This window comes from Carassius carassius, chromosome 35, assembly GCF_963082965.1.
Source record: "Carassius carassius chromosome 35, fCarCar2.1, whole genome shotgun sequence".
Classification (NCBI taxonomy): Eukaryota; Metazoa; Chordata; class Actinopteri; order Cypriniformes; family Cyprinidae; genus Carassius; species Carassius carassius.
The window spans coordinates 14,532,784-14,552,663 of NC_081789.1; the positions used below are offsets into that span (position 1 = coordinate 14,532,784).

General features: G+C 40.7%; 1 protein-coding gene across 4 annotated transcripts in view; it reads left to right on the forward strand.

Moving 5' to 3' along the window:
• The window catches only part of sema5a (sema domain, seven thrombospondin repeats (type 1 and type 1-like), transmembrane domain (TM) and short cytoplasmic domain, (semaphorin) 5A), a 145,129-nt gene that overhangs the window by 13,943 nt on the left and 111,306 nt on the right, over window positions 1–19,880 (forward strand). Inside the window, exon 1 of one of the 4 annotated variants that reach the window (XM_059524530.1) lies at window positions 10,869–10,887. The exons of the other annotated variants lie outside the window; for them this stretch is intronic. The gene's annotated coding sequence lies outside the window, so the exon portion shown is untranslated. Of the gene's footprint in view, window positions 1–10,868; window positions 10,888–19,880 lie in introns of those variants that run through there. 4 annotated transcript variants of the gene reach the window in all.

The following is a 19,880-nucleotide window of genomic DNA, read 5'->3' on the forward strand; positions in this document are numbered from 1 at the left end:
CAGGCGCCGTCTATGTGCTTTTCAAGCATGAAGATGACTCAAACTCTGCATTTTGTTTTCTTGACGTGATATTTGTGATGTGTCTGCACTGTGCATCTGTGCTATCCAAATCTGAAGAAGCGTCAGGGGAATTGACATCATCCCTGACAGGTGAGGCATCCGCAGGCTCAAGAGATGCAGTGAAGTCAGACGGGATGTGACAGAAGTAAGAGAAAAAAACATTACTGCTTTCCTTGACTTCATAAAGCATCTGACAGAGAGAATCTGACATCTATTGAGGAGTCTCTTGCTGTTTAAATATGTGTCTTAAGGCCAAAAGTCTGTTGTAAATCTTGTTTAGGCCATTAAATCTTTTTCTTGTCAGTGAAAGGAGTCTGATGTACTGTAAATTTGTGCACATATTAACAAACAAAGCCACAAGGTCACGGTGGAAGCATGGGCATGCAGATCATCCCTGCTGTATCAATGAACAGCTTGATTTTATGGAAACCAAGCTCTTGCTAATCAATACAAACCCCCCTAAGTCCTGCTTAAAGCATTGAACGGCTCCCTGAGAAGACGTAGCTCACAGCTCTCTGGCGACTGATGGGACAGCGACGCAATTTAAATGTGTCGACTGACTCCTCTCAGATGAATGGCTGTTCATGCAGACTTTATGAAGGGATCAATAAGAGATTTGCTGTTATAAGAGATGTGTGATTTATATTTAAAATCTTAAAATTTTGATCAAGTGATCTCTTTTTTTCAGACATATGTCTCAGTCAGGAGCCCCAGTATGAGTTTAGCAGGGAAGTGGGAAACAGTCAAACAGTTCACAGCGTGAAGCAGGTGGGTGTGAAACCCCCTCTAGCAGACAATGACAACTTCCTGCCTGCTGAGATGAGCCCAGTGAAATAACACAAACCAGAAAACAGCAAGCCTGTTTACAAATCACTAAATGTTTTAGCATGTTTATTTGATATCTATCTATCTATCTATCTGTCTATCTGTCTGTCTGTCTGTCTGTCTGTCTGTCTGTCTATCCTTCTGTTCTTCTATCTGTCTATCTATCTATCCATCTGTCCGTACGTCTGTTGATGGATGGATGTGAATGAATGAATGAATGGATGGATGGATGGATGGATGCATGGATGGAAGGATGGATGGATGGATGCATAAATGAATGGATTGGATGGATGGATGGATGGTTGGATGCATGGATGGATGCATAGCATTGGAAGACCATCAGAGAAAGCTTCCTCAAAAAAAGGTAAAAGTGATTATTATATTTTATATTTCCGTCCATCCGTGTTTTTCTTCATGGTGAAAAAACATCTAAACATTTTGACCAATGTGGCATGCTTTTTTTATTTTTGATGGCACTGGCCAATTTACTGACACAAAACAAAAAAAAAGTTTTAAAGCATGAATTAAAGGTTTTAGAATGAATTAATAACTACATATGGCAGACTTGCAGTAGAGTTCTGATGTTCCAGCGAACAGTTGTGACTACTGCACTACAGTTTAGAGAACACTAAGCCTGATTCAAAAAATGTGCTAAAGCGATTGAGAAAAACTGTAAAATAGTCTTCGTAAGTGATGATGCATTTGGATCAGGATGCATTATCTGATCACCAGCCTGACATTTGTCATTTTAGGAAACAAATCAGTTTCAAATAATTTGTATAGGAATGGAAAGCTCCATTCCATCCAACATCTACTTGGTTATGTGTAGAGGATTACATCTTCCACTCCTTCATTATGACAGGTTTATATACAGTATGACTCTGTCATAGAGTATCCATTAATATTTTAGCTACATTTGAAATGTTTCTCTCCATCTACGTTAATGATGCACTAAAGTGATACTAAAACCTAATTGGTCTGAAAGGTTACTCTGATAATGATGGTTATTTATGCAGAAGAACACACATTTTATCTCTTCTCGACTTTTCGACTTATTCTGACCCATTTTTGCTGGAAACAAATGATATTACTCCATTTTCACGTCCAGTATGATTGGTCAATTTAAGGATCAGAGGAGTGTTTATGCTGTCAGCATCATCTAGAGTTCATGAAGTGATTTCACGATTTGGAGTAAAACATTGGTTGATTTATCACTTAAAATTTACCTTTTTTGAGAATGCTTTCTCTGATGGTCTGCCAATGCTATCCATCCAACCATCCATCTGTTTGTCCACCAATCCATCCATCCATCCATACATACTTCTATCCATCCATCCATCCATTCATCCTTCTGTCCATTCATCCATCCATCCATTCATCCATACATCCTTAAATCCATCCATCCATCCATCCATCCATTCATCCATTCTTTTTTTGATATTATTTAATTCCTTTATCAATTATTTTCTTTCTTTCTCTTTCTTTCTTTCTTTCTTTCTTTCTTTCTTTCTTTCTTTCTTTCCATCATCCCACATCCTTTCTTCCTTTACATTCTTTTCTACATCCACTCTTCCTTACTTTGTGTCCTCTCCTTTATTTATCCCTCCTTCCTTACATTATCCATCCTGCTTTTCTTCCTTCTGTCCTTCTTTTTATACACTTTTTTTCTTTATCCACCCTTTCATTCTTTCTTTCTTTCTTTCTTTCTTTCTTTCATCCTTCTCCTTCTCTCCCATCCATCTTTTTTACTTCATTTGTTCCTAACATCCATCCATGTAAGGTTCACTTAGAAGTCTTAAATGGAGAAGTCTTTATTCATTTAAGTTTTCCTTTTACCTTAGATCTGTTTTTATGATCAAAACATAAGTTCATATTTACAGAAAGAGCCAGTGTTGCTTGCGTCAAATGGTTTAGAAAGGCTAACAAACACATTTTATTGAGTTATATAAGAGAAATTGTCCAACGTTTTCTGACAACTCACTCTTTTTGTTTCGGTCCATGCTAAAACCATACATGTTCAACTGTGGGAAGCCTTACAGCCTTACAGTCAAGTGTGGTGACAGTTCAGAGGTGCTCTTTCATTTGTATTCACTTTGGATAAATGTCACTGGAGGAGTTCTAGTTAGCAGGCAAATTAGCCTACCTGCCAACATGGAGTTCCTGCTGTGAAACGATAGGCACACTGTTACGTCCTCCTGTCCTTTTTTCATTTATGTTTTGTTTCCTTTCCACCCTCTACTCCTTTCAAAAGAGACAGAGTGCTTGGAAAGGAATACTGAGCTATGAAAAAAAAGAACAGAAATCACCTGTTGTGCTTAAAACATCCAGTTTTGCCTGGTGGGCTATTAAACCCTATTGCCTGCGTGAATGTAATATCAACAGGCGTCTTTCCTGTGAATAGTGTTGAATAAGACTGAATGAATTATGGTGAGCTCTGAACCCTGCAGAGCCAAACACGCTTTCCCTCCCAGTACAGAACAAACATCTGTTGTGTGATAAATAAAGCAACGTTTTCTAAAAGTATATTTCAGATATACACCTCCGGACCCTTCCTTCCCAGCCACCACACACTAAATGGTTTCTAGGTGTTAGGCTGATAGAGATGACAGTGCCCTTGTGCAGTTATTCAGAGTTATAAAAAGACACACTTGTTCCTTGACGCTCACTTGTTTCTCATTGACCCCGCTGAGGTTTGCACTCTCGCACTCCCCCATTTCACCTGCTGACCTTTTGACGGGGCTCGCAGGAGTTTTCATTCATTCGCTCTCTTCTGACAGCGCATAAACCGTGAGCTCAACCCTGACATCTCTGAAAACTGTCCTTCAAACAGCATGACCCAGACTCAGTTAATAGTCACAAATAAGCTCTGCCTTGCTTACCACTTATATGGTGCATTCTGATAATAATTAGAAATGTTTCTTGAGCGTTAAATTAGCATATTAGACTGATTTCTGAAGGATCATGTAACACACTGGAGACTGGAGTTATGATGCTGAAAAACAATGCTTAAATACATTAGAATAGAAAACAGTTCTTTTAAATTGCAAGAATGTTTACTGGTTTTCCTGTATTTTCAATCAAATAAATGCAGCCTTGATGAGTGTGAGAATGTTTTTTTTGTTGTTGTTGTTGGTTTTTTTTATCTTACTGACCCCAAACGTTTAAATGGTAGTGAATAAAAATTAAGTATGTACATAAAATTTAAAACTCACAAACATTAAAACCATTGCAGAAGCTAACAAAAAGTACTGTGAAATGCAAACTAAATTTGAGGAAGCCTTTCTCGCAGCCACCCTGGAATAATCATTCTTTCTTCTATTTTTAAACACCAATCTCTTGTTAGCAGTGCCACCTAACCTGGCCCATATGGACGTTTCGCCATTGCTAAATTTCATGTTAATTAGAATCTGAGAAGGATAATGAGGATTATGTATACTAGGATTTCAATCTCATGCTTATAAGGGATCAGTGTTCTCTGAAAACAATTAGGGGAACACATCCTGTTATTCCTGCCCTCAGAATTAGGTTCAGTTTACCATGACTGCTCAGCACGCACATTTTATCTGTCGTGTGAGATGAGGAAAGGGAAAGAGAGAGCGAGGATGAACAATGGACAAACAGGAGTGAGAGAAAAAACTAGAAGGAATGTTCAGTGGTAATCCTTGATGATTTAGGAATGGGAGGTGTTTGGAATAATTTCGGGTTGGTAGACCCCGTCTGACTTGCCCACCTGGAGGCCACATGTGGCGGCCCTAGAGAGCTACAGTCATCATTGAAGTGAAGGTTGAGGGGGCTCATTAAAACATTATTTATGTGAGCTGTGATATTTTATTGCCACCATACAATTTCATTGTGCTCTGTGAGGGCATGTTCAGCAGAGAGAAGAATAACTTGCTGTTAGGCTTCCTGAGACGCCCGTCGTTAAAAAGAGAAGTTGGGGTGTGAGGCCGTTCTGTTCCCAATGCACACTGGAGTGCAAAATTCTCCATCTTGTTAACACCTGTTTCTGTTGCTGTTTCTTTATGAGCTGTTTGGAGAATGAACTCGCTTAAATTTAAATGTTGACAGGTTATGTGAGCTTGCTGTGCAGGGTTTACAAATATTCTGCCTCAATGTTGCCTCAATCTGGATTTTTTATTTATTTATTATTTTATATATTTTTATGAAGCACACTATAGGTTTATACAAATATATTTGTTTAGATAATTAACTTATATTTAAATGATATTAAAAAAATATTTTTTTTTTAAATAATTGTCAAGTATTCTAGTATTTTATGTAAATAAATGAATATACTGTAAATGGCTTATGTAAGATATGTTAACAATATCCGTATCCTTACAAAATCCTTGAATAATTAAAAAAAGTTATTTTAAATATTTTAAAAAGAAAAAAAATGTTATTTTAAATTGTAAAATTCCACAATATTACATTTTATTCTATTTTGATTTTGATCAAATTGAGCATAAGAAACTACATCTAAAAAATTTGTTTTAATTATACTAAAGGTTTTTAAATGAATACTTATATATTATTACTTTATAAGTTGGGAATGAGTTGTATGTTTATTTATGAAACTGCTTGTGGACCTGGCCCACCCATCATGGATCTATTTATTTTTTAGTTGACTATTCTGGCATATATTTATACATAAGCTAAGAATACATGCCAACTGAGAATCTGACTAAAATGGGTTGTAAAATAATAATAATCATAATTATAATTATTTAATTATTTGTTAATACTTCATAATATAATAATAATAATAATTAAATAATTTATTATATATTATATAATAAATGTATTATATCTTAGGTATGAAATGATAATAATAATAATAATAATAATAATAATAAATATTTGAATCCTTAAATTATAAATTTAATCATAAAATAAATAAATAATGAAGTTATTGAAGGATTCAGATTTAAGGGTTTGGTCAGTTGTACCACAGCGCTTGTCTGTCTAACACTTTCACCGCAGAGCACATGCATCTCTTGCTTATGCAGCTGCACCCACCCGCCATCCTTCACTTCCTAAACGCATCTTTTCTTTCTTGATTCAGATACTTTAGGGAAAATAAGGGTTCACACTGGTGTGGTTGTGTGGTGGGCTGTTTGTGGTGTGTCCAGGTGCTGCTCGCCCCCATCTGTTTGGGTGAGAGGAGACAGGAAGTTGTGGTGCCTCTATAGAAGGTGAATTCATGCAGAAGTCTGTGGTGAAATCTGCCCTTGCTGCTTGCAGTTTAGCAGATGGTGAGGGTTAGGATTATGGCTGAGTCATTGCTGGCATTATTTCGGGATATTTTAGCAAAAAGAAAAAAAAATCTGTAAGTAAGACTTCTCTTTCTCTAAATGTATTATCTGCTAAATAAAACTATTGTGGAGAAGCCTGACAGATAATCAGACTCATTTAGATTTCCTAGCCATGCCTAAATCTCTCTCCTGACAGTGTTAGCATGACCCAGTTCTAACATCCAATAATACAGTGCTGTTATGAAGAGATTTTTATGTCACCTGCAAGAATATTTTATTAGTTAGGAAACTGTATCATTATGTATACTACTGTTGAGTAGTAAGACTTTTTTTTATTGTTTTGAAAGAAGTCTCTTGTCATGCTCACCAAGACTCAATGTTACTGTTTTCTATTTTAATGTTTAAAAAAAAAAAATCCTGTGATGGCAAAGCTGAATTTTCAAACCAACAGTTACTCTAGTTTTCAGTCACATTCAGTGTTACATGATCCTTCAGAAATCATTCTACTATGCTGATTTGCTGCTCAAGAAACATTTATTATTATCAATGGCGAAAAGCGTTATAATATTTAGTGGAAATCATGATTAATTGTTGTTCAGGAATCTTTGATTAATTAAAAGTTCAAAAGAACAGCATTTATTTGAAATATCGTGTTGTTTTGATCAATGTAATGGAACCTTCCTGGATGAAAATTTTATTAAATTAAAAAAAAAAAAAACTTCAAACTTCTGAATGATACTGTATCGATTTCATAAGCAGTTGCAAAAAAAAGAAGAAAAAAAAGAAACTGTATGAGGTCTTATGTTGTTTTAGGCCACATTTACTTTCTGTGTATAGTCAAAAACAGTGGAAGCATTCTTAAAATATCTTATTTTACAAAAGAAAGCAATACAGGGTTCGAATGACATGAGAATTAATGGTCACACTTTATTTTAATGTCCACTTCTCACTATTTAAAAATATATATATTTATCTTTGGAGTGTTACAACCTCTTGGTGCATAGATCTGTAAAGCTGCAAAGACTAAAGTCTCAAATCCAAAGAGATGTTCTTTAAGTTAAGACTCTGCCATGCCCTCCTAAAACGGCTCATTTAATCACGCCCCACATGTCTATGTCACTATGTGGAAATATTTGCCTAAAGCCACCCACATGTTCACTCAAAGAAAGAAGGCTTGCCTCTGGCGATTACTTTTTGGTTGCACCAGCAACTAAAGCAAAGTCTGAGGTGTGGAAAAGTTTTTACCATGTTTATAATGAGAATAATGAGTGAATAATGATTCACCATCAGTGAGCGCAGGAACGAGCTGAAGCTGAATTCAATCATTTTCCTACAAAAAACATGTAGGCTAGTCTAATCTCTGTAAGTAAAGGTTTTTCATATGATAACTAAATATTCATTGAGTAAATGCATAATGTGGACAGAGTATTTACCCTAATGTTGGCATTATTCTTTTATTAAATGTCAGCTGCTAGTGCCGAAGCAAATCCGGCTGAGCCTTTATCTTAATTTCTTTATTGCCAAATACCCATCTTAATTTAAAATGTATCTTAATTTAATTTGTTTTAAAAAAAACTCGTTTTTATTGGTGCGTTGGTGTGTTTATATTTAGAGTGCTGAGATGTTACGATGTTACAGAGGACTTATTTTATTTCTTTATTCCAACTTCCAAGTGGCCTGGTCTACGTTAGTTATGAATAAATTATGTTAAAACATGTATAAATGACTCATTCTTCACACAAGGAAAAAGAGCTGTGTGCATGCGCACATTTGAATAATGTCGGGCTGTAAAAGGGTTCGGGCTTTAAAAAAAGCTCTCAATCAAAATGTACTTGTCGGGTTCGGGCCGAAACCTGTCGGGCTCGGGTCCTGTCGGGCCTAACTTTTAAGGCCCGATTACAGCTCTAGCATCGGCTACAGCTTAGGTCCGACGCATAAGTATAAATCAGCCTTAAGTACTTACAAATAGCCTGCATGTTAATAATATGTATGCAAATAAGCAGCTACCATATAGCTGCCGTATAGCTACCGTATATATATATATATCTCATAACTACCGACGAGGAAAAAAACATATATAAGTGGCACTTGACTATAAGTCGCATTTATTTAGAACCAAGAACCAAGAGAAAACATTACCAACTACAGCCGCGAGAGGGCGCTCTATGTTTTCAGTGTAGACTACAGGAGCACTGAGCAGCATAAAGCACCCTCTTGCGGCTGTAGACGGTAATGTTTTCTCTTGGTTCATTTCTCTTGGTTCATGTCAAATTAATTTTGATAAGTCGCACCTGACTATAAGTCGCAGGACCAGCCAAACTATGAAAAAAGTGCGACTTATAGTCAAGAAAATACGTTAGTTAACATTGAGAACTGGTCCATATACTACAGTGTTACCGAATAAATAAATAATGACAGTATCTTCATTTCTGAGTGAACTATTCTGAATACTACATTTGCCAAGAAAGGGCCAAATTGGCCTCTATCAACAATACTATTTCCATACGCAACACATACACTGCATGGTTCACAGGGGTCCCCGAGATCTGTGGTCCACCACTGCAAGTGCTATATCGATACGCCAGTGAGTGCTTTGTTTAAACACAGTTATTCTACCCAAAAGTGCACTTAGTACAGCTCAGTTAGGTCTCTACAGTTCAGAAGGTGACCCACTGTAACCTAACTTGAGTGCAATAACACAGCTGCTCAAACCAAAACAAGCTCTTGTCTGGTACTTATGTGACTGCTGCTGGCCCAGCGCATGGCCCTCGCTGCTTACAAACACATATGAAGAGTGATGCTCTCAGCGGAACACTAGACATCTGCTACGAGTAGAAAACTGCTCACAGATGGACCGCCCTGTTGTCTAGGTAGTAGGGTTGACATCAGACAAATACTAGGAATGCAGAGCATGAGTTTAAAGGCCAGAGTGTAAGATCAGGGCCTTGTAATGATGTTGTTGTGAATGTTAGTGTGTCGGTTCGATATTTAAATCGATAATTAAGTTCCCATTTTTACAGTTTTTGATCCAAAACAAGGTGTTTTAGTAGAAATAAGGATCTGTGTTTTGTTTGATTTTATTTTAATGAAACTGCTTGTTGTTTTGAATGCACACTGTTAACACCTGGTCTAAAAGAAGTCTGTATATCATTACTGTATACAAATTCTGAAGGTGTTGAAACAATAATTAGCTGAATTTCTGCTCCAACCATTTAACAAGCAAAATATCCTGTAGATTCTTAATGAACCAGACAGGAAGAACCGATTCTGAGGATTTTACACAGATTATGTGGATTTTTGTAAATCACCTGACACTGTCTGAAATTAGCTCTAAAGCTGTCGACCCAAGTCAAATGGAAGTTATAGGCTGTATCCAAGTTTGCATACTACTTCAATGCACTAAAACTACAGTGTGCACTTTGCTGGAGATGGGGAAAGTAAATAGTTTTAAACATATGGTAAGCCAGCCAGTATGGCAGGATACCACAAACATCTTTGTCATCTTTGCCATTTTGTGTCAGCTAAATTCATTCTTATTATACTTACTTTTTTTTTTTATGTTACCTTATTCCAGATTAATATGCTATGCACAATTCATAGGTTGATTTTTCAGAAAATGTCTGTTTAGGTCTTGTTAAGCATCCTAGCCACATAGCAACACTGGCTCAACCGATAGTGTGAGTTTGGGGTGGAGCTTTTTGTTTATCCAACCAATGGCAGAAGAGTCTTTAGGAAGTCTGTTTGAAAGCTGATTTTTTTTTTTTTCTGTTCCTTTTGGTGATGCTAATGATGCCCTTTAAGGTGCATTATCATTTAAGGTTTATGCTTTTAATAAAAACATTGTCTTTTCTTTACTTGAAGTCAAAAGAAAACTTTCTAAAACTCCTCCTTCTTCCTTATACAGAAGTTATGGTTAATAAAAGCTAAAAAAAAAAAAAAGACGTTCACTGACATACTTCCAAAATGTTGATTTTGGACACCCTAATTCCTCTCACATCCTACATGGCATACTATATGAATTAGGATGCAGCCGTAGCGAAACTGTGCTCAGAATAGCAATACAATGCCAATCTCTACTTACATTGTCCCAGAACCTCTTGTGGATCGTTTCATCTCATCCCTGGATTTGACTGCTCATATACTATCCAATTAGCCTGCCGGGGCAGCGTATTTCAATTACTCTAACGAGGCCTGCAGGATAAAGCATACGTCCCCAGTTAAACTTTATTGTTTAAACTTCATTGTCTAATGTCCAGACGGTAGTTTTTGGAATATTGCCTCATGGATTCATCAGACCAGTGAGGAAGAGAAAAAAAAATAGAGGTTTGTTTTCTGGTTGCATCCCCATGCAAGTATAGCCAGCAACATCAGCGAACCTTTTAACAATACACACTTGATTCTCATAGCAATCTTTCTCCTTTATATAGAAAGAACTCTTAGAACCTAAAGAGATGCGAGTTATGTTGTTTATGTTGCATGAATATTATCCTAGTCTGCTGATCATTTTAATGTTCTTTATTGTCATATATTATATTATATTATATATATTTTTTCCAGAGATCTATAGTTACCTGTTTAAATGATGTCTATGTGTTTATTCTTTATGATTGCTTGGAGATGTTGCCTTTGCAGCCAGTTTGCATGTTCAGCTTTGAAAACTTGAAATGAATCAGTCAAACAAGAAGTGAAGCCACAAGCTCGAGCTAATTGGAAAATTTAAACAGCATCTCTAATCATTTCTTCTCTGGTGAGTTTTGGACGACTCCTAAATGTGGGGATAAAAAGATGGCACTATGACATAAAATAAGCTTATACTGCATTTGCATCAGTCAGTTAAGAAAAAATATCTAAATTCATTCATATATATATATATACAGTACAGACCAAAAGTTTGGACACACCTTCTCATTCAAAGAGATTTCTTTATTTTCATGACTATGAAAATTGTGGAGTCACACTGAAGGCATCAAAACTATGAATTAACACATGTGGAATTATATACATAACAAAATAGGGTGAAACAACTGAAAATATGTCATATTGTAAGTTCTTCAAAGTAGCCACTTTTTGCTTTGATTACTGCTTTGCACACTCTCGGCATTCTCTTGATGAGCTTCAAGAGGTAGTCACCTGAAATGGTTTTCACTTCACAGGTGTGCCCTGTCAGGTTTAATAAGTGTGATTTCTTGCCTTATAAATGGGGTTGGGACCATCAGTTGTGTTGTGCAGAAGTCAGGTGGATACACAGCTGATAGTCCTGCTGAATAGACTGTTAGAATTTGTATTATGGCAAGAAAAAAAACAGGAACACGAGTTGCCATCATTACTTTAAGAAATGAAGGTCAGTCAGTCCGAAAAATTGGGAAATCTTTGAAAGTGTCCCCAAGTGCAGTCACAAAAACCATCAAGTGCTACAAAGAAACTGGCTCCCATGCGGACCGCCCCATGAAAGGAAGACCAAGAGTCACCTCTGCTGTGGAGGATAAGTTCATCCGAGTCACCAGCCTCAGAAATCGCAGGTTAACAGCAGCTCAGATTAGAGACCAGGTCAATGGCACACGGAGTTCTAGCAGCAGACACATCTCTAGAACAACTGTTAAGAGGAGACTGTGTGAATCAGGCCTTCATGGTAGAATATCTGCTAGGAAACCACTGCTGAAGAAAGGCAACAAGCAGAAGAGACTTGTTTGGGCAAAAGAACACAAGGAATGGACATTAGACCATTGGAAATCTGTGCTTTGGTCTGATGAGTCCAAATTTGAGATCTTTGGTTCCAACCACCGTCTCTTTGAGCGACGCAGAAAAGGTGAACAGATGAACATGCCTGGTTCCCACCGTGAAGCATGGAGGAGGAGGTGTGATGGTGTGGGGGTGCTTTGCTGGAGACAATGTTGGGGATCTATTCAAAATTGACGGCATACTGAACCAGCATGGCTACCACAGCATCTTGCAGCGGCATGCTATTCCATCCGGTTTGTGTTTAGTTGGACCATCATTTATTTTTCAACAGGACAATGACCCCAAACACACCTCCAGGCTGTGTAAGGGCTATTTGACCAAGAAGGAGAGTGATGGGGTGCTGCGCCAGATGACCTGGCCCTCACAGTAACTGGACCTGAACCCAATCGAGATGGTTTGGGGTGAGCTGGACCGCAGAATGAAGGCATAAGGGCCAACAAGTGCTAAGCATCTCTGGGAACTCCTTCAAGACTGTTGGTAGACCATTTCAGGTGACTACCTCTTGAAGCTCATCAAGAGAATGCCAAGAGTGTGCAAAGCAGTAATCAAAGCAAAAGGTGGCTACTTTGAAGAACCTACAATATGACATATTTTCAGTTGTTTTACACTTTTTTTATGAATATAATTCCACATGTATTAATTCATAGTTTTGATGCCTTCAGTGTGACTCTGCAATTTTCATAGTCATGAAAATAAAGAAAACTCTTTGAATGAGAAGGTGTGTCCAAACTTTTGGTCTGTACTGTGTGTATGTGTATATATATATATATATATATATATATATAAAATATGGCCATTTAAACATGGAACTGTTTCCTATTTTAATATAATTTTAAATGTTATTTATTCCTATGCTGGCAAAGTTTCATTATTAGCATCATTACTTCAGTGTCACATGATACTTTAGAAATCATTCTAATATGTTGATTTGGTGTCCAATAAATATTTCATATTTTTGTCAATGTTAAAAATAGTCCATTTTAATCTTACTGACCCCGAACTTTGGAATAATAGTGTGTATGTTTAATGTTTACTACATTCCTAATGGAGTCTTTGGAGAATCATGTTTTAGAGTTTGAAAGTGAATCCATGGGGATTGAGCATCTCATAATGCAATTATTCAGTCTCCTTAATACCTTAATTGGTTTAGATCTACATTAAAATTCATGTTGTTTTAATAATGTGCTGCATTTCAATGTGGCGTACACCATCAGATTTTATTTTTCTTCTCTCTAAGATGTTAATAAGCTTATTAGCCAGTGTTTTTAAAGGCAAAAGCTACTCAGAGGAGAGATGTCTCTCTCGCACACGCATTTTTCTTTACTTTGTCCCACTTTTTGTGTCTCCAGAGACAACAGAATGCAGGTCATTAGGTATTAGGCTTATAGTACACATACAAGTCTCCATATGTTCAGAAAACATGGCTTTTTACTCGCCCCATACTGTTTCAGACCTTCTTCTGTTGAACACAAAAGAAATTTGACAAATATTTTTTATCCACAATGAAAGTCTGTGAGGTTCAAAACAGCATTTGTCCAGACCTGTATATAATGAAATGTACTTGGAAAAGTCTTGTTTTGTGTTCCACATAAGAAAGTGAGTAAATGAGGACAGAAACCTAATATTTGGGAGAACTATCCCTTGAAGCTATCATTGTTTCTCCTCATTTTCCTCCAGTTTCCAGTTGTTGATGTGTTGATGTCTGTTTTCATATGAGTGTTAAAATATGAGCAGCAAATTGCTTGGAGGATGAGGAAAGTGTGTATGTTTGTGCTTGACAGCGCTGTGAGTGTCTGGCTGTTCTAGACGGGGTGTGGATTCAGTAGACGAACTGTCTATAATCTATCCAACTCGACGCTGCCTAAGCTACGCCTGCAGCTGTGCAACATGCTCTGTCCTGTCAAGACATCAACCTCATTCATAGCTGGGCTGCAACACTTTGTCTTCCTCTTTTCTCTCTCACTCATTCTCTCATTAGCGCCGACTTACAGCCGACTTGTGCGACATTGTGTCTGCTTGCATTTCCTTCGTCTTCTTTTTATGGGACAAATGACATCCCACACATGTGATTAATTGGTTCCACTGGAGCGGAGTAATTATTTACATTCCGACCCTTTTCATATCTGAGGACTTTATAAAAAAATGGCTAAATGGTCTTACTGATCAAAAGTTGGTCTTTTCCTGTATCATGGCACCCGCATTTTGGTGTTTAATTATATAGCAGAAGAAGTGGTTATTATCTTTGTGCCATGACAGCTTGTACTTCAAAACCTGATTTATACTCGCACACACACTGCCGTTTGGCTTTCTTAGTCTGGACGTGTGCAAATATGTGTATATTGGTAGTTGTGTCACAGTTGGCAACTGGCTAAAGATGTAAAAAAAAAAAAAAAAAAAAAAATTTACAAGTTCAAGTAGGACTTTTATACAGCAAGGACACATTGATCAAAAATGACATTTATAATGTTACAGAAAAATATATGAAAGAAAGGCACTGGGGTGGGGCGCTGAGAACCAGAGCGCACCACCCCAAGAAACCAAGAATCCCGTCGGTGGAGCTGCGGGATTGCGATGCAATTGTGTCCTAAGTCCTAAGCCTGTTGGGCCTTCAGGTCAGCTGGGAAAAGAGCAAACTCTCGCCGTGGCAGAGGATCTCTTTTCTCGGTATGGAGTTGGATTCGGTCGAACATACAGCACGCCTCACAGAGGAACGTGCACGGTCGGTGCTAGCCTGCTTGAATACGTTCAAGAGCAGGACAGCGGTCCCACTGAAACTCTTTCAGAGGCTCATATGGCGGCGGCACTTACACCACTCGGCCTATTAAATATGAGACCGCTCCAGCACTGGCTTTATGGCCGAGTCCCGAGGTGGGCGTGGAAGCGCAGCACTCACCAGGTCCAAGTTACACCGGCCTGTCGCCAAACCCTCACTCCGTGGTCAGATCTTGCATTTCTCTGGGCAGGGGTGCCCCTAGAGCAGATCTCCAGGCATGCTGTGGTTTACACGGATGCCTCCACCACCGGCTGGGGGGCCACGTACAACGGGCATGCAGTCTCAGGGGTTTGGACGAGCCCGCAGCCGCAGTGGCACATCAATTGCCTAGAGTTTTAGCAGTGCACCTTGCATTGAACCATCTCAAAGGTCTCTTACGAGGCAAGCATGTGCTGGTCCGAATGGACAACACTGCGACTGTTGCGTACATCAACCGACAAGGTGGTCTGTGCTCTCGTCGCATGTCGCAACTCGCCCACCACCTCCTGCTTTGGAGTCAGAAGGTTCTGAGGTCACTTCGTGCCGTTCACATTCCAGGCCTGCTCAGTCGTACAGCCGACGACCTGTCTCGAGCAATGCTCCCGGGAGAATGGTCTACTCCATCCCCTGACGGTCCAGCTGATTTGGATGCGGTTCAGAGCCGTTCAGGTAGACCTGTTTGCTGCTCCAGAGACCTCTCACTGCCAGTTGTTCTACTCCCTGACCGAGGGAACTCTCGGCATGGACGTACTGGCACACAGCTGGCTGCGGGACCTACGCAAGTATGCGTTTCCCGCAGTGAGCCTTCTCGCACAGACACTGTGCAAAGTCCGGGAGGACGAGGAGAAAGTCTTGCTAGTAGCGTCGTATTGGCCCATGCAGACCTGGTTCCCCGAACTAGTGCTCCTTGCGACAGCCCCTCCTTGGCCAATTCCTCTGACGAAAGATCTACTGACTCAGAGATGGGGCACCATTTGGCACCCGCGTCCAGACCTTTGGAAACTCCATGTCTGGTCCCTGGACGGGACGCAGAGGTTCTAGGTGACCTACCCCAAGAGGTAGCGAACACCATCACTTCGGCAAGAGCACCGTCTACGAGACACGCTTACGCCTTGAAATGGAACCTGTTCATCGAGTGGTGTTCTTCTCGCCGAGAAGACCCCCGAAGATGCCCGATTGCAGTCGTGCTGTCCTTTCTGCAGCAAGGGCTGGAGCGAAGGCTGTCTCCCTCCACCCTCAAAGTCCAGGTTGCTGCTATTGCTGCGTACCATGACCCCGTGAATGGGAAGTCTTTGGGTAAGCATGACCTCATCGTCAGGTTCCTTAGAGGGGCCAGGAGGTTAAATCCATCCCAGCCCCCCTGTATACCCTCTTGGGACCTGTCTCTAGTGGTTAAATCACTACAGCAGGGCCCATTCGAGCCTTTGCATTCAGTTGAGCTAAAATTTCTTTCATTGAAAACTCTGCTCCTGCTTGCACTGGCCTCCATCAAGAGGGTAGGGGACCTGCATGCATTTTCGGTCGACGATTCGTGCCTTGAGTTCGGGCCGGCTGACTCCCAGGTAATCCTGAGGCCCCGGCCTGGCTACGTGCCCAAGGTTCCCACTACACCCTTCAAAGACCAAGTGGTGAACCTGTAAGCGCTGCCCCTGGAGGAGGCAGACCCATCCCTGGCTTTGCTTTGTCCCGTCCGAGCATTAAAGTGCTACGTAGACCGGACACAAAGCTTCAGGACCTCAGACCAGCTCTTTGTCTGTTACGGAGGCCGGCAGAAGGGGAGTGCCGTCTCTAAGCAGAGGATGGCCCACTGGATTGTGGATGCCATAACCCTGGCTTATCAGGCTTAGGATGTGCCCTGCCCGTTCAGGTTGCGAGCTCACTCAACTAGAAGTGTTGCATCCTCCTGGGCACTGGCTCGTGGCGCCTCGCTGACAGATATTTGTAGAGCTGCAGGCTGGGCGACCCCTAACACGTTCGCTAGGATCTATAGCCTTCGTGTAGAGCCGGTATCCTCCTGTGTTCTCACCTCAAACGGGTAGTGGCACTGAGAGGCCCCGGTTAGTGTCGGCTTGCTTAAACTACTCCAGAGTATCCGTACTGTAGACCCTGTTGAGATCCTCCATCACCCAGCTGGACGCGGCATAACGTCCGGCGCCAGGCCTTCATGATGTATCCGTGAGAACCATGGAAGGGTGGGTTCCATATTGAGACCTAAGCGGTACTCGTATGTGTATAGTCCACGGTATAGCCTTAGAGCCCGTATATATATATATATATTGCAGTTATCCATTTTTTTTATTAGATAATAGCCCCATCCATTTTTGGAGTCCCACTAAAATGGCAAATCTTGCCCGTAAGTGAACCCAGAATAGACATGCGCCTTTACAGTCATGAGTGTGAACCCTATTTATTCAAAAAGGTGATCGCGTTCAACTGTTGAAGGGCTTCAATACTACAATGCTGACGTGCAGCTGGGAATCGTGATAGTGTAATTTGCTGCAGGTTTTTCTAACTCTTGGAGGCCAAGCGTGTAATTAAACCTCTAAAAATGTCAAATGTTCAGAGCTACAGGCATTATGGGTCTTATCGCCGTACCTCCAGGGGTGTGGGTATTTGTGTATGCATGGGTTTTAGGTGGTATATGATGGGTTAATGTGAACCGCATGCCTTTCAGTGCAGTTTGTGTCACGTTAAGCATATACGTAGCAATTAGCATCAACAACGGGGCACCTGAAATGTCTGTCAGCCTGTGTTTCAATGCCTGCTTTAAACAGATTTGTACAACTTTGGAGAACATTTAATTTCTCTTGTCATCTCTTTTGAGAGCCTGTGAAGGTTTGCATCTTTAAAAGGCTCCTGTGATGTGGGGGAGGCTCACTGCCTGTGTCACGCTCTGGCATTTAAATGTCTCCAAAAACCAAAGCTTTGTGGAGCATGTGGAAAATGTCTCAATACTGTCAACTAAAAATGGTTTGTGTTATAATTTGGAATCAATAAGGCTTTGTGACAAAACAGCCTAGCTGCATCTTTCACAGCAAAGGAGACTTAATTAAATGTGCAGTGTTTCGTTTAAGTATCAAGTTGGTTTTCAATGTTAAATGTGGATAAATGAAAGAACTGAGGTATCTGGTTACAGTATTTGACATCTTTTGAGATCTCTTCTAGAACTTTAGAGGAGACACTTTAGGGTCTTTTTCTTGGAAGAAAAGAAGACTCGAGCAGTTGTCTTCATTTGCAACTGAGACTTAAGGGTTTTACATACTGTCACGCTGTCTGGTCTCTGTTTCCCTGGGTGTCCACTAGTGGTCTCACTTCCCCATAGGCACCTCACCCAGGCACTACTATTCCCACAAAGCCTTGTCCCTCATCCCAGTAATTGCACTCCTGTTAATTGCACTCAGGTGTCTTCACTTGATAGTCATTACCCTGCCTATATTAACCGGTCTTTTCTGTTTGTCTTCATGGAGTCCTTTCTTTCCGTCACCCAGTTTCCTCGCCTTCCGAGTTCCTCATCTTCCGAGTTCCTGTTCCCGTTCCTGTTCTTTCCCTGTTTGTTTATTTGTTGGATGGATTTATGGTTTTGACCCCGGCTTGTTGATTTCTGATTTGGATTACCCATTGAAAAACCCACACTGCGATTGGATCTCTTGTCTCCTGTGTTTCCCTGGGTCTCCGACCGTAACAGAAGGACTCAATCTATGTCGAGATCCAGCGGTGTGGGACTTCATTCCCGTTCCCCAGCCAGTATGGTGGAGCGGAGGGCGAAATATTTAAAATTAACCACCCTCCGCCAAGAGGGCAATGAGGTGGGTGCCATGGCACATGTGTTCTGGACCTTGACGGAGGGTATGGGATATAATGAGGTGGTCTGGATGAACAGGTACCTCGCATGGTAATGGAACAGTTGGACGCGTTTGGGTTCTGAGAATTCATTTTCTACTTACAACATCGGTCTCCGTGGAATACCCCAGCCACACCTGTCTCTCCCGGTGGGATAGCCGATTCTAGACCGGGGTCTACAAACAGGAGGACCGCCAGCCCAGCGCCACTGCACAAGATGGCCGCCAGCCCAGCGCAACAGCACAAGGTGGTCGCCAGCTCAGCGCCACAGCACAAGGTGGTCGCCAGCTCAGCGCCACAGCACAAGGTGGTCGCCAGTCCAGCGTCACGGCGCAAGATGGCCGCCGGTCCAGCGCCACTGCCCAAGATGGCCGCCAGCCCAGCGCCACTTGCGCCATTGACCCTCCAGAGTCGAGCCAGGTTCCCGTTGACCCTCCAGAGTCGAGCCAGGTTCCCGTTGACCCTCCAGAGTCGAGCCAGGTTCCCGTTGACCCTCCAGAGTCGAGCCAGGTTCCCGTTGACCCTCCAGAGTCGAGCCAGGTTCCCGTTGACCCTCCAGAGTCGAGCCAGGTTCCCATTGACCCTCCAGAGTCGAGTCAGGTTCCCGTTGACCTTCCAGAGTCAGGTCAAGTCAAGACACTGAAGCGAAATATCATATTTTGGCCAGAAGTTTAATGTTAAAATATTAATGGAAATCACACAGCTTAACAAATACCTTTGGCTTAAATGTTTGTGAGCCTCAGGCTCTTCTTCATGCATTTAAAAATGCTTCATGTGTGAGTGTTTCAATGACCTTGTGATAACGGGTTGGCTAGGGGGCATTACTCTTGAAGAGAGCTACATAACTACAGAGCTATGGCTTGCTTTCAGTGTCAAAAAGCTTTGTCTGTTATATATCCAAGGATAGTCAGTACCAGTTCCATCAGAGGCCGTGTAAAGAAACAGACATTTAAAAATAAAGGCTGGATACCTTGGGAGAGTCAGGGTGTGACGGGCTGAAATTGCTGGGTATGCTGTCCCAGATTTAAATCTGACTTTGTATGTGGCCAACCAGACCAAAACTGCTCTTTAACAGTTCCAAAGCTATTGCACAGAACATAACCCTCAATATGTCAGTCTTTAAGTAGTATTGTTTTCGTAACTAGCCTGCAATTGTGGCTGCCTACCCCCAACAAGTAAAATCCAGTTCCAACCAAGCCCTCCGTCAATTTCACTCAGTTCTTGGCTGTGAACGTGTGGGAGAAAGGAGAGGTTTTTGTGTGTGTGTTACATATTTGTTACATATCTGCCTATTTTTATGCATAATATGGACTTAAACAGATCAGCACTTAAGATTTTAAGATAAGCGGTTGGCTGTTATCCGATAGTTGACAGATGTTGTGTACTCAGATGTGCAATCTGTTAAAACG